Source organism: Pseudoliparis swirei, chromosome 6 (assembly GCF_029220125.1).
Source record: "Pseudoliparis swirei isolate HS2019 ecotype Mariana Trench chromosome 6, NWPU_hadal_v1, whole genome shotgun sequence".
Classification (NCBI taxonomy): Eukaryota; Metazoa; Chordata; class Actinopteri; order Perciformes; family Liparidae; genus Pseudoliparis; species Pseudoliparis swirei.
Window position 1 is genome coordinate 23,080,441 of NC_079393.1, and position 17,107 is coordinate 23,097,547.

Genomic DNA, 17,107 nt, shown 5'->3' on the forward strand with positions numbered 1-17,107 from the left:
ACATGTGTTCATGTAACATGTGTTCATGTAACATGTGATGTGTTCATGTTAACATGTGATCAGCATGTGTTCATGTAGCATGTACTCATGTAACATGTGTTCATGTAACATGTGTTCATGTAACATGTGTTCATGTAGCATGTTCATGTAACATGTGTCATGTAACATGTGATCATGTAACATGTGATCATGTAGCATGTGTTCATGTAACATGTGATCATGTAACATGTGTTCATGTAACATGTGATCATGTAGCATGCGCTCATGTAACATGCGCTCATGTAACATGTGCATGCATGTAACATGTGTTCATGTAACATGTGTTCATGTAACATGTGATCATGTAACATGTGTTCATGTTAACATGTGTTCATGTAGCATGTGTTCATGTAACATGTGTTCATGTAACATGTGTTCATGTAACATGTGTTCATGTTAACATGTTCATGTAACATGTGTCATGTAGCATGTGTTCATGTAACATGTGTTCATGTAACATGTGTTCATGTAACATGTGTTCATGTAACATGTGTTCATGTAACATGTGTCATGTACATGTGTTCATGTAACATGTGTTCATGTAACATGTGTTCATGTAACATGTGTCATGTTCATGTAGCATGTGTTCATGTACATGTGTTCATGTAACATGTGTCATGTAACATGTGTTCATGTAACATGTGATCATGTAACATGTGTTCATGTAACATGTGTTCATGTAACATGTAACATGTGTTCATGTAGCATGTGTTCATGTACATGTGTCATGTGTTCATGTTAACATGTGATGTTCATGTAACATGTGATCATGTAGCATGTGTTCATGTAACATGTGATCATGTAGCATGTGTTCATGTAACATGTTGTACATGTTCATGTAACATGTGTTCATGTAACATGTGTTCATGTAACATGTGTTCATGTAACATGTGTTCATGTTAACATGTGTTCATGTAGCATGTGTTCATGTTAACATGTGTTCATGTAAGCATGTGTTCATGTAACATGTGTTCATGTAGCATGTGTTCATGTAACATGTGTTCATGTAACATGTGTTCATGTAGCATGTGTTCATGTTAACATGTGTTCATGTACATGTGTTCATGTAACATGTGTTCATGTAACATGTGTTCATGTAGCATGTGTTCATGTAACATGTGTTCATGTAGCATGTGTTCATGTTAACATGTGAACATGTAGCATGTGAACATGTACATGTGTTCATGTAGCATGTGTCATGTAGCATGTGTTCATGTACATGTTCATGTAGCATGTGTTCATGTAGCATGTGTCCATGTAACATGTGTTCATGTAACATGTGTTCATGTAACATGTGATCATGTAGCATGTGTTCATGTAGCATGTGTTCATGTAACATGTGTTCATGTAGCATGTGTTCATGTAGCATGTGTTCATGTAGCATGTGTTCATGTAACATGTGTTCATGTAACATGTGTTCATGTTAACATGTGTTCATGTAGCATGTGCTCATGTAGCATGTGTTCATGTAACATGTGTTCATGTAGCATGTGTTCATGTAACATGTGTTCATGTAGCATGTGTTCATGTAACATGTGATCATGTAGCATGTGTTCATGTAACATGTGTTCATGTAACATGTGTTCATGTAACATGTGCTCATGTAACATGTGTTCATGTACATGTGCTCATGTAACATGTGTTCATGTTAACATGTGAACATGTGAACATGTGTTCATGTAACATGTGTTCATGTAACATGTGCATGTGTTCATGTAACATGTGAACATGTGTTCATGTAGCATGTCTTCATGTAACATGTGCTCATGTAACATGTGTTCATGTAACATGTGCTCATGTAACATGTGTTCATGTAACATGTGTTCATGTAACATGTGTTCATGTAACATGTGTTCATGTAGCATGTGTTCATGTAACATGTGTTCATGTAACATGTGTTCATGTAACATGTGATCATGTAACATGTGTTCATGTAACATGTGTTCATGTAACATGTGTTCATGTAACATGCGCTCATGTAACATGCGTTCATGTAACATGTGCTCATGTAACATGTGATCATGTAACATGTGTTCATGTAACATGTGTTCATGTAGCATGTGTTCATGTAACATGTGTTCATGTAACATGTGTTCATGTAGCATGTGTTCATGTAGCATGTGTTCATGTAACATGTGTTCATGTAGCATGTGTTCATGTAACATGTGTTCATGTAGCATGTGTTCATGTAACATGTGCTCATGTAGCATGTGTTCATGTAACATGTGTTCATGTAGCATGTGATCATGTAGCATGTGTTCATGTAACATGTGATCATGTAGCATGTGCTCATGTAACATGTGCTCATGTAGCATGTGATCATGTAGCATGTGTTCATGTAACATGTGTTCATGTTCATGTAGCATGTGTTCATGTAGCATGTGCTCATGTAGCATGTGTTCATGTAACATGTGTTCATGTAGCATGTGTTCATGTAGCATGTGTTCATGTAACATGTGTTCATGTAACATGTGTTCATGTAGCATGTGTTCATGTAGCATGTGTTCATGTAACATGTGTTCATGTAGCATGTGTTCATGTAACATGTGTTCATGTAACATGTGTTCATGTAACATGTGATCATGTAACATGTGATCATGTAACATGTGCTCATGTAACATGTGATCATGTAGCATGTGTTCATGTAACATGTGCTCATGTAACATGTGATCATGTAGCATGTGTTCATGTAACATGTGTTCATGTAACATGTGTTCATGTAGCATGTGTTCATGTAACATGTGATCATGTAGCATGTGCTCATGTAACATGCGTTCATGTAACATGCGCTCATGTAACATGCGTTCATGTAACATGTGCTCATGTAACATGTGATCATGTAACATGTGCGATGTGTTCATGTTAACATGTGATCATGTAACATGTGTTCATGTAACATGTGCTCATGTAGCATGTGTTCATGTTAACATGTGTTCATGTAACATGTGTTCATGTAACATGTGTACATGTGAACATGTGTTCATGTTAACATGTGAACATGTGAACATGTGTTCATGTTAACATGTGAACATGTGAACGTGTGTTCATGTTAACATGTGTACGTGTGTTCATGTTAACATGTGTTCATGTTAACATGTGTACGTGTGTTCATGTTAACATGTGAACATGTGAACGTGTGTTCATGTTAACATGTGTACATGTGTTCATGTTAACATGTACGTGTGTTCATGTTAACATGTGAACATGTGAACGTGTGTTCATGTTAACATGTGAACATGTTAACATGTGAACATGTGAACATGTGTTCATGTTAACATGTGAACATGTGAACGTGTGTTCATGTTAACATGTGTACGTGTGTTCATGTTAACATGTGTACATGTGTTCATGTTAACATGTGTACATGTGTTCATGTACGTGTGTTCATGTAACATGTGTTCATGTAACATGTGTTCATGTAACATGTGTTCATGTAACATGTGTTCATGTTAACATGTGAACATGTGAACGTGTGTTCATGTTAACATGTGAACATGTGAACGTGTGTTCATGTTAACATGTGAACATGTTAACATGTGTACGTGTGTTCATGTTAACATGTGTACGTGTGTTCATGTTAACATGTGAACGTGTGTTCATGTTAACATGTGTACGTGTGTTCATGTTAACATGTGTACATGTTAACATGTGAACATGTGAACATGTGTTCATGTTAACATGTGTTCATGTTAACATGTGTACGTGTGTTCATGTTAACATGTGAACATGTGAACGTGTGTTCATGTTAACATGTGTTCATGTTAACATGTGATCATGTAACATGTGTTCATGTACATGTGTTCATGTTAACATGTGAACATGTGAACGTGTGTTCATGTTAACATGTGTTGTGTTCATGTAACATGTGTTCATGTAACATGTGATCATGTAACATGTGTTCATGTAACATGTGTTCATGTAACATGTGCTCATGTAACATGTGCTCATGTAGCATGTGATCATGTAGCATGTGTTCATGTAGCATGTGTTCATGTTAACATGTGTTCATGTAGCATGTGTTAACATGTACGTGTGTTCATGTTAACATGTGAACATGTGAACGTGTGTTCATGTTAACATGTGTACATGTTCATGTTAACATGTGAACGTGTGTTCATGTTAACATGTGTACGTGTGTTCATGTTAACATGTGTACGTGTGTTCATGTTAACATGTACGTGTGTTCATGTTAACATGTGAACATGTGAACGTGTGTTCATGTTAACATGTGTACGTGTGTTCATGTTAACATGTGTACGTGTGTTCATGTTAACATGTACGTGTGTTCATGTTAACATGTGTACATGAACATGTGTTCATGTAGCATGTGTTCATGTTAACATGTGTTCATGTAACATGTGTTCATGTAACATGTGTTCATGTAACATGTGTTCATGTACATGTGTTCATGTAACATGTGTTCATGTAACATGTGTATGCATGTAGCATGTTCATGTTAACATGTACGTGTGTTCATGTAACATGTGATCATGTAGCATGTGTTCATGTAACATGTGTTCATGTTAACATGTGTTCATGTAACATGTGTTCATGTAGCATGTGTTCATGTAACATGTGTTCATGTAGCATGTTCATGTGAACATGTGTTCATGTTAACATGTGTACGTGTGTTCATGTTAACATGTGTTCATGTTAACATGTGTACGTGTGTTCATGTTAACATGTGAACATGTGAACGTGTGTTCATGTTAACATGTGTACGTGTGTTCATGTTAACATGTGTACATGTGTTCATGTTAACATGTACGTGTGTTCATGTTAACATGTGAACATGTGTTCATGAACATGTGTTCATGTTAACATGTGAACATGTGAACGTGTGTTCATGTTAACATGTGTAACATGTGTTCATGTACATGTGTTCATGTTAACATGTGAACGTGTGTTCATGTTAACATGTGTACGTGTAGCATGTGTTCATGTAGCATGTGTTCATGTTCACATGTACATGTGTTCATGTTAACATGTACGTGTTCATGTGAACATGTTAACATGTGTACGTGTGTTCATGTTAACATGTGAACATGTGAACGTGTGTTCATATAACATGTGTTCATGTAACATGTGTTCATGTTAACATGTGTTCATGTAACATGTTCGTAACATGTGTTCATGTAGCATGTGTTCATGTTAACATGTGTCATGTAGCATGTGTTCATGTAACATGTGTTCATGTAACATGTTCATGTAACATGTGTTCATGTAACATGTGTTCATGTAACATGTGTTCATGTAACATGTGTTCATGTAACATGTGTTCATGTAACATGTGTTCATGTAACATGTGATGTAGCATGTGTTCATGTAACATGTGAACATGTACATGTGTTCATGTTAACATGTGTACATGTAATGCGTGTGTTCATGTAACATGTGTTCATGTAACATGTGTTCATGTAACATGTCATGTTCATGTTAACATGTACGTGTGTTCATGTAACATGTGTTCATGTAGCATGTGTTCATGTAGCATGTGATCATGTAACATGTGTTCATGTAACATGTGTTCATGTAACATGTGATCATGTAACATGTGTTCATGTTAACATGTGAACATGTGAACGTGTGTTCATGTTAACATGTGTACGTGTGTTCATGTTAACATGTGTACATGTGTTCATGTTAACATGTACGTGTGAATGTGAACACTTGTACATGTGAACATGTGTTCATGTTAACATGTGAACATGTGAACGTGTGTTCATGTTAACATGTGTACGTGTGTTCATGTTAACATGTGAACATGTGAACGTGTGTTCATGTTAACATGTGTACATGTGTTCATGTTAACATGTCATGTAACATGTGAACATGTAGCATGTGTTCATGTTAACATGTGTTCATGTAACATGTGTTCATGTAACATGTGTTCATGTAGCATGTGTTCATGTTAACATGTGTTCATGTTCATGTGTTCATGTACATGTGTTCATGTAACATGTGTTCATGTAACATGTGTTCATGTAACATGTGTTCATGTAACATGTGTTCATGTACATGTGTCATGTAGCATGTGTTCATGTTAACATGTGAACATGTGAACGTGTGTTCATGTTAACATGTGTTCATGTTAACATGTACGTGTGTTCATGTTAACATGTGAACATGTACGTGTGTTCATGTTAACATGTGAACATGTGAACGTGTGTTCATGTTAACATGTGTACGTGTGTTCATGTTAACATGTGTACGTGTGTTCATGTTAACATGTGAACATGTGAACGTGTGTTCATGTTAACATGTGTACATGTAACATGTGTTCATGTAGCATGTGATCATGTGAACATGTGTTCATGTTAACATGTGTTCATGTAGCATGTTCTCATGTAACATGTGCTCATGTAACATGTGTTCATGTAACATGTGTTCATGTAACATGTGTTCATGTAACATGTGTTCATGTAACATGTGTTCATGTAGCATGTGTTCATGTAACATGTGCTCATGTTCATGTGTTCATGTTAACATGTGTTCATGTAACATGTGTTCATGTAACATGTGTTCATGTTCATGTAACATGTGTTCATGTTAACATGTGTTCATGTAACATGTGTCATGTAACATGTGTTCATGTACATGTGTCATGTAACATGTGTTCATGTAACATGTTAACATGTGAACATGTGTTCATGTTAACATGTGAACGTGTGTTCATGTTAACATGTGAACGTGTAACATGTGATCATGTAGCATGTGTTCATGTAACATGTGTTCATGTAACATGTGTTCATGTAGCATGTGTTCATGTTAACATGTGAACATGTGTTCATGTTAACATGTGTGCATGATCATGTAACATGTGCTCATGTAACATGTGATCATGTAGCATGTGCTCATGTAACATGTGCTCATGTAACATGTGCTCATGTAACATGTGATCATGTAGCATGTGATCATGTAACATGTGATCATGTAACATGTGCTCATGTAACATGTGCTCATGTAGCATGTGTTCATGTTAACATGTGAACGTGTGTTCATGTTAACATGTGTACGTAACATGTGTTCATGTAACATGTGTTCATGTAACATGTGTTCATGTAACATGTGATCATGTAACATGTGTTCATGTAACATGTGTTCATGTTAACATGTGAACATGTGAACGTGTGTTCATGTTAACATGTGTACGTGTGTTCATGTTAACATGTGTACATGTAGCATGTGCTCATGTAACATGTGTTCATGTAACATGTGATCATGTAGCATGTGTTCATGTAACATGTGTTCATGTAACATGTGTTCATGTAACATGTGTTCATGTAACATGTGATCATGTAACATGTGTTCATGTAACATGTGTTCATGTTCATGTAACATGTGTTCATGTAACATGTGTTCATGTAACATGTGTTCATGTAACATGTGTTCATGTAACATGTGATCATGTAACATGTGATCATGTAACATGTGCTCATGTAACATGTGATCATGTAGCATGTGTTCATGTAGCATGTGTTCATGTAACATGTGTTCATGTAGCATGTGTTCATGTAGCATGTGATCATGTAACATGTGTTCATGTAACATGTGATCATGTAGCATGTGATCATGTAACATGTGTTCATGTAACATGTGTTCATGTTAACATGTGTCATGCATGTGATCATGTAACATGTGTTCATGTTAACATGTGTACATGTAACATGTGATCATGTAACATGTGTTCATGTAACATGTGTTCATGTAACATGTGCTCATGTAACATGTGATCATGTACATGTGTTCATGTTAACATGTGAACATGTGAACGTGTGTTCATGTTAACATGTGTACGTGTGTTCATGTTAACATGTGAACGTGTGTTCATGTTAACATGTGTACGTGTGTTCATGTTAACATGTGTACATGTGAACATGTGTTCATGTAACATGTGTACATGTGTTCATGTTAACATGTGTTCATGTAACATGTGTTCATGTAACATGTGTTCATGTAGCATGTGTTCATGTAACATGTGAACATGTAACATGTGTTCATGTTAACATGTGTTCATGTAGCATGTGTTCATGTAACATGTGTTCATGTAGCATGTGTTCATGTAGCATGTGATCATGTAACATGTGTTCATGTAACATGTGTTCATGTAACATGTGATCATGTAGCATGTGTTCATGTAGCATGTGTTCATGTAACATGTGTTCATGTAGCATGTGTATGTTCATGTGTTCATGTAACATGTGTTCATGTAACATGTGATCATGTACATGTTCATGTAGCATGTCTTCATGTAACATGTGCTCATGTAACATCTGTTCATGTAACATGTGCTCATGTAACATGTGCTCATGTAACATGTGATCATGTAGCATGTGTTCATGTAACATGTGTTCATGTAACATGTGTTCATGTAACATGTGTTCATGTAACATGTGTTCATGTAACATGCGTTCATGTAGCATGTCTTCATGTAACATGTGAACGTGTGTTCACGTTAACATGTGTTCATGTAACATGTGTTCATGTAACATGTGTTCATGTAACATGTGTCATGTAGCATGTGTTCATGTACATGTGTCATGTAACATGTGTTCATGTTAACATGTGTTCATGTAACATGTGCTCATGTAGCATGTGTTCATGTAACATGTGTTCATGTAACATGTGTTCATGTAAGCATGTGTTCATGTTAACATGTGAGCGTGTGTTCATGTAGCATGTGTTCATGTAACATGTGTTCATGTAACATGTGATCATGTAGCATGTGTTCATGTAACATGTGTTCATGTTAACATGTGTTCATGTAACATGTGCATGTTCATGTAGCATGTGTTCATGTTAACATGTGTCATGTACATGTGTTCATGTAACATGTGTTCATGTTAACATGTGTTCATGTAGCATGTGTTCATGTAACATGTGATCATGTAGCATGTGTTCATGTTAACATGTGTTCATGTAACATGTATCATGTGTGTTCATGTAGCATGTGTTCATGTACATGTGTTCATGTAGCATGTGTTCATGTAACATGTGTTCATGTAGCATGTGTTCATGTACATGTTCATGTTCATGTAGCATGTGTTCATGTTAACATGTGCTCATGTAACATGTGATCATGTAGCATGTGTTCATGTAACATGTGTTCATGTAACATGTGATCATGTAGCATGTGTTCATGTAACATGTGTTCATGTAACATGTGTTCATGTAGCATGTGTTCATGTTAACATGTCGTGTGTTCATGTTAACATGTGATCATGTAGCATGTGTTCATGTTGTAACATGTAGCATGTGTTCATGTAACATGTGTTCATGTAGCATGTGATCATGTAGCATGTGTTCATGTAACATGTGTTCATGTAACATGTGTTCATGTAACATGTGTTCATGTAGCATGTGTTCATGTAACATGTGTTCATGTAGCATGTCTTCATGTAACATGTGCTCATGTAACATCTGTTCATGTAACATGTGCTCATGTAACATGTGCTCATGTAACATGTGATCATGTAGCATGTGTTCATGTAACATGTGTTCATGTAACATGTGTTCATGTAGCATGTGTTCATGTAGCATGTGTTCATGTAGCATGTGTTCATGTAACATGTGTTCATGTAACATGTGCTCATGTAACATGTGTTCATGTAACATGTGCTCATGTAACATGTGATCATGTAGCATGTGTTCATGTAACATGTGATCATGTAGCATGTGATCATGTAGCATGTGTTCATGTAACATGTGTTCATGTAACATGTGTTCATGTAACATGTGCTCATGTAGCATGTGTTCATGTAACATGTGTTCATGTAACATGTGTTCATGTAACATGTGTTCATGTAACATGTGATCATGTAGCATGTGTTCATGTAACATGTGATCATGTAGCATGTGTTCATGTAACATGTGTTCATGTAACATGTGCTCATGTAGCATGTGTTCATGTAGCATGTGTTCATGTAACATGTGTTCATGTAGCATGTGATCATGTGATCATGTAACATGTGATCATGTAGCATGTGTTCATGTAACATGTGTTCATGTAGCATGTGTTCATGTAGCATGTGATCATGTAACATGTGCTCATGTAGCATGTGTTCATGTAGCATGTGCTCATGTAGCATGTGATCATGTAGCATGTGCTCATGTAACATGTGCTCATGTAGCATGTGATCATGTAGCATGTGTTCATGTAGCATGTGTTCATGTAACATGTGTTCATGTAGCATGTGTTCATGTAACATGTGCTCATGTAGCATGTGTTCATGTAGCATGTGTTCATGTAACATGTGTTCATGTAGCATGTGATCATGTAGCATGTGTTCATGTAGCATGTGTTCATGTAACATGTGTTCATGTAGCATGTGCTCATGTAGCATGTGTTCATGTAACATGTGTTCATGTAACATGTGTTCATGTAACATGTGTTCATGTAACATGTGCTCATGTAGCATGTGTTCATGTAGCATGTGCTCATGTAGCATGTGTTCATGTAACATGTGATCATGTAGCATGTGTTCATGTAACATGTGATCATGTAGCATGTGTTCATGTAATGTTCATGTAGCATGTGTTCATGTAGCATGTGTTCATGTAACATGTGTTCATGTAGCATGTGTTCATGTAACATGTGTTCATGTAGCATGTGTTCATGTAACATGTGTTCATGTAGCATGTGTTCATGTAACATGTGTTCATGTAGCATGTTCATGTAACATGTGATCATGTAGCATGTGTTCATGTAGCATGTGTTCATGTAACATGTGTTCATGTAGCATGTGTTCATGTAACATGTGTTCATGTAACATGTGTTCATGTAACATGTGTTCATGTAACATGTGTTCATGTAGCATGTGTTCATGTAACATGTGTTCATGTAGCATGTGCTCATGTAGCATGTGTTCATGTAACATGTGTTCATGTAGCATGTGTTCATGTAACATGTGTTCATGTAACATGTGTTCATGTAACATGTGTTCATGTAGCATGTGCTCATGTAGCATGTGTTCATGTAACATGTGTTCATGTAACATGTGCTCATGTAGCATGTGATCATGTAGCATGTGCTCATGTAGGATGTGCTCATGTAGGATGTGCTCATGTAGGATGTGCTCATGCTTGTTCTGTCACAAACAACAACACTTTAAAAATGGATGTGCCAAGTATCTAGACACATGAAGAGGAATAATGTTGGAAAAATGCCCTGTGAGTGTGGTTGTGTGGTTGTGTGTGGTTGTGTGTGTGTGTGTGTGTGTGCTACCTATTTGCGAGTCTGTCAGTAGGTGAATTTGTGTCAAATGTGTGTGAGCATGTGTGGGGGTAATTGGAAGCAGTCCAAAGGCTGTGTGTACGTGTGCGTGTGTGTTTGTGTGTGTGCACTCTATCTTCACTGCTGTTTTTAACACCAAATGAAAAATCACCTTCGTCGCCTTGAGGTCTTCTTTGGGTTCAGAGTATTTATAGCTCAGAGTTGACACTCTTCCAGCAGAATGAGTGTGGCTATGTCTGTGTGTGTGTATGTGTGTGTTTGTGTGTGTGTCTGGGACTAGCAGATGGACTGTCTTATCCCTCTTCCTCTGCTCCCTGACTAGTCTTTAGCCCTTCCTGATCAGGATGCTGCTTCGGGAGCAGATCATAAATAAAAATAAACGCACCTCCTGCCCTCACCATCCCTCTGTCGCTCTTCTTCCTATTGTCTCTAACATTATGCCATACTTTCAAATGGTCCATCCAAAACTTATTTCATCCCCTTCTCTTTCCAGCCAAGTCACAATTATCCGACTCTCCTCGGTCACCGCACACAGGGTGACCTCTCTGACCATTTCCTGTGTGGAAGGCTCCCTCCCTTTCTTTTCTCCCAGGGGACTTCCCCACTCCTGTTGCTCCTGGCCCAAACAGCCAGGTTTGGACCAGTAAACACAACTCAAAATACACAGCAGGAAGCGCACACACACACAGCCAGCGGACATGGGTGACGAGACAGACGAACATATCTACAAGCATCACAAAGCACATTCTTAATAATTCAGGCATATGGTATTTGCGTGTAAGGAGGCAAGAACACAATGCAAAATGTCAGGCAGACAGAAATGAAAAATACATTTAAAGGTTACAGATGTACAAATAGATGCACAGACATGATCCAGCCAACACACACACACACACACACAAGCTCACGGTTCAGCAGAGCGTGCCGGCTTTCCGTGTCACTGTCATATTACTGCACACGCCCAATACCAGTCCCGAGAGGGCAAGCATCTTTTTCTTTTTTTGGGGATGACAATGCACCCTGAAACCGGCAGAATGGAAAACAGAGAGAGCATCGACATGAAGACGGACGAGTGGAGGAAGAAGACGGGTTGGCTAGATATGTGGAGTGAAGGGAGGAATTAAAGGGGAAGAATCCAGAGAGGACAAGCAGAGACGCAGTGCAGTGTGTGTGTGTGTGTGCACGGATATGCCTGGTTATTACAATATAGTCTAAGCAGCATTTATTGCAAGATCGATACACTTCTACTTCACAGTGGTACGTTTATTTTCTTTAAATATTTTCTTTGTATTTTTAGGTGAAGCCATAAACAGAGAAACGTATGTCTACTTGGGCCCTGAGAAAAGGCTTATTGATAGCTTTCACTATATTCTAATAATCAATCGTTAAGGCAAAATATGAAACACCATAATATAAAATTACCTTTATATGAGTATTATACTGATTATTGTGCTTTAACTGTACACAAATGTATACTAACACATATATGCATTCATAGACGTTTCTAACTAAGACGTGGTATGTTTCTAATGATGTGCCTCAAAGTCAGAAATGAAATGGAGCCCTCGAGCGAGAATTAATTTTACCCAGATGTGCAAACAGAGCGAGATAAACCGATCAGACAGGACAGAGGAGAAGTATAAACGTGAACAAACCAATTGTTGACACAGAGAGGCCGACGTGCATTATCATACGGAGCCAAACAACCGCGGAGGGGTTTGGGCTCCTCCAGCTGCTGGTGTGATGACATGTCGCGTGTTTCTGGGTTTGTGCCGCGTACGTATCTGTACGAGTGTGTTTTGGCAGAGCTGATGGAACAACGCGCCACGCAGAGTCTGTCCTGTTCTGTGACACATCGCCTCTGTTCACCTGTCACACACACACACCAAATAACAGGAACATGGTCCAAGCTGTTGGGAACCCTCTAGGTGCTCAGTGTTATTTCTTTGTATCCATCCCGACCTGTTTACCTCGCTCTGCCCGTCTTTGTCTCTTTGCCTCATAAATAACTAAATAACTTATTTCGACTGATTCTGTATCATGTTTTTTTTCTCTTTATCCTCCCTCCCTGAGAACCACTCCTGCGTGTGCCACGTGTACACGCCTGCATGCAAAGACAATCTTTCCAGATGATTAACTCTGCTCCCACATTGAGATTTTCTTTCCTCTGTTTAAATCCGCCATGAATAGAGTGAGCTTTGCATTCACAGTGTGGAGCAAAATGAAACGACGAAAACCTCTGCAGTGTGAACAGCCGCGCACACGATTTGTATGCAAAATGTCCTCAGGTGGTCGGAGGGAGTCAAGTCGGACGCTTATATTTAATGACACACTATTCTTCAGTTGGTTGCATTGCTTATCCTCTAGTTTTTAGTTCCACTTCAGAAATGATTGTTGTTTCGATAACGATCTGTAAAATAGGTCGAGAGACAAAAACTGGAAGTAGCCGTACTGTGGTACTTTGGTAGAAGTAGATGTCGTTGTTGAATCGGGTGAGGCTTTGTCTCTTGGCCACTCTTTGAATCTCTTTTGTTGCCGCCTCTCCTTCCCCTGCTGCAAACCTTCAAGCCCAGGGATTCGGGAAAGCAAGAGTTTGTGTCTGTGCGTGAGTGTGTGTGAGAGTGTGTGTGTGTGTGTGTCCCAGGTCCCCATTCTAATAACACAGAGTCTCCCAGTGAGCAGCGGAGTACGCTCCCCTGGAACGCCACAGGGATCTACGGATCAAATTCACACACACACACCACGGATCAGAGTACACACTAAGGCTCGACACAACACTCACAACTGACAGCAACATTCGGAGACATTGGAGCACACACACACACACACACACACATTGCCAGTTCAGCCACATACACACTTTTCCATAATTTAGTTAGAGGGAGTCAGTGAGATTCAGACAAAGACAACATTATTCAGACAGACAGACTGCTACACACACACACGCACACACACACGCACTCTGCCCTGATCTCAACCGCAGGTGTTAATCAGTCTGCCAAGCTATTCTCTGCTGTGCATTAACTACCAAAATAAAGATTGTATTCATTACTTTGGCTCTGAAGGGAAAACTTGAAACATTCGTTTCCTCTTGGAGGTACAGGAAACACACACTAACAGCTGAGAAGATGCTCCGCACTGGTTGCATGCAAATTAGTAACATGCCACTGATATAGTCGCTCCAGCTGAGCTGAATGAAATGCAGTTCACAGTCCTGCGTGTCAGTCTGTTGATCTGCCCGTCCTGTTCTTCCTTTCCCAGTTTTCCATCCATCCTGTTGTGTACACTACAAGCTCTTTTAAATGCGTCTCCGAGGGAACAGAACCCTGCTCGTCTCTGTGGTTGTGCGAGTGCACGACGCTCAAATATTCGAAACCGCTGGGACACGGGGAACGGCGGAAGATTCGGCGGAGGAAATCAACACAAACAAAACGAAAGGGTCCCCCACACCCGTCCATCTAAACATCTGACCAGCAGTCCACCAATCCAGCGGTGTTTAAATAATCACGAGTGCTAAAGGAAATGTTGTCGCACAACAGGCAGGGGACCACAAAAAGGGGATGATTTGGGAGGAGTGCTGAAGAGTGACGGATGGAGCGAGGGCGCAGAGGAGGAATTGAGGGCAGAAGCTGCAGTGCAGCACCCCCTGGAGGCCGAAAACGAAGGTGAAGATCAAGACGTCTGTCAGGGCCCAACATGGGAGTCAGAGCTGATGTGCAGCTGGATGACAGCTTCAGGCGAGGTGCACTTCAACCAGAGGGACGCACAGGCTCCAGAGACCAGAACAGGAGAAAGTACACGGCAAAGATATGTGGGTACTGGTTAGACTCTTGACTGTACTACAAAATAGTGTATGAACGCAAAAATAATTGCTTGCTGGTGGTGGCAAAAACTGACATTTAAAAAAATCATCGATACAAAAGCAGTTTGGACAGTCAGGCCAATCGAGAAAAGGAATATCAAAACAGAGAGAATGGGGAAAGTCATAAGTCCTGTGTGTATGGGAGTCTGGGAGTAAAGAGAGAGAGATATCCAGAAGGACCTCACCGATCAGGGCCTCGGCATTTCTTATTCACACACCCACACCCACACACACACCAAAACATCTCTTATTTACCAGCTTACGTCTACACTATTTATGGGGCACTGGGGAGAGGCACAGAAGCGAGGAAGAGAGGAGAGGGGCTAAAATATGCATAGGGGCTGGTTCTTTTGGGACAGACGGGGGGAGTCAGAGAGACGGAGGAAGACAGGAGGAGAGAGAGGGGAAGTTGTGGTAAGTGTGTGCCAGAGGTGGACAGAGAGGTGACAGAAAGCAATTGAGAGTGGCAGAGAGAAAGCAAAGGTCTGCAGGCTTGTATGGAGAGCGAGCGGCGGAGACGGACAGAGGGAGAGAGAGAGAGAGTGCGCAAGGAGGAAGGAGGGAGGAGGATGCAGCGACGTGTTCATGCAGTAGTTACCCTTGGGTGTGTGTGTGTGAGAGGGGGGGGGGGGAAAGAGAGAGAGAGAGAAAGCTTGATATCATACGCCCCCTCCAAGGAGTTGAAAGAGGCCAAAGCCTTTTTCTCGCTGGCCAAGCGGCCTTCTTCATCCATCGGTACCTCATTAAAACACACACAAATTACCCATTCCCCTTTCTGTGGCACACACACACAATGACAGCTAGCAGTGGCATTAACCTCCATGGTTGGAGCTCTCCATCTCCCCCAGTCAGCCTTTCTGTCGAGCCCACTTAGAAGCCCTCCCATGGGGCAATGGAGCTGTGGCAGGTCGGGCTCGGGCTGCAAGTTTACACACACACACACACTCACAAACACACACACACACAAACTTGGGCCATGACCAAAGTGTAACAAGATGGATATAGCTGGAGTGCAGACGTACAAGGAGCTAGGGAAGAAGATAAGTTTAACTGAACTCAACTTAGTTGGAATGAAAACAACAGAATTAAACTCACCCGACAAAAATCTGTTAAAGCATTTTTTATCAGATCTATCCAACTGATAATTACAATAAAAAAATGTATCAGTTCATAAAGATGTTGCGACCTAGTACGACAACAGGAGAGGAGTCATCTGGGATGGAGTGTTGTGTTAAAGAGGAGTGGAGGTGTGTGTGTGCGCAGGTGAGTGGGAGTGTGGGAGGTGTGAGTGGTGTCTGTGTGTGGACATTAACCGACAGGGTCCAACAGTCACCCTGCTGTTAAATGGACTGGCCAGCCATATGCCCACCACCTCCGGCCCTACATCACTGCCACTTTGTGTGTGTGTGTGTGTGACTGGGGGGCAGGGTTTTGTAAATTCAAATAATGTAACTTCTTACATTTTGGTCTTTCTTGATCATCAAACACAGCATGGAGTGAATACACAATTCACAAGGCAGTGACATCACTGGCTGCTGTGGTAGGAAAGTGTGTGTGTGTTGAATGCAACTTCATATCACATTGTATTCATATCAATAACCGGATATATGTCTCCACTGTTCCATTGTGTTATCACCGATACTAAGTACAGGCAGACTTATGAATCATTGTATTGTCATTGAAAGACAAGAGCTTGATTGTGAGCCTGAGAGACGGATACCGACGTGCGCACACACACACACACACACACACACACACACAACAGTGGAACTGATGGCGGTCTTAGAGGGGGCTCTGATGAACGGCTGAACATGGATCATTCAGAAGACAGGAACCCGAGGTCCGTTGCCGGTTCTCATGCACAACTCATCCAGAAAATGTTATCAAAGAATGTCAGACATGTGATTTTCTCTCGGCTTTGTTTCATTCGTGCACAGTGGCCGGGTTGATAGCAGGACACACAAGGGAATAGC

General features: G+C 39.9%; 1 protein-coding gene across 2 annotated transcripts in view; it reads right to left on the minus strand.

Annotated features, from left to right (window-relative positions):
• znf423 (zinc finger protein 423) overlaps positions 1-17,107 on the minus strand; it is a 128,569-nt gene that overhangs the window by 6,614 nt on the left and 104,848 nt on the right. The window lies entirely within an intron of this gene.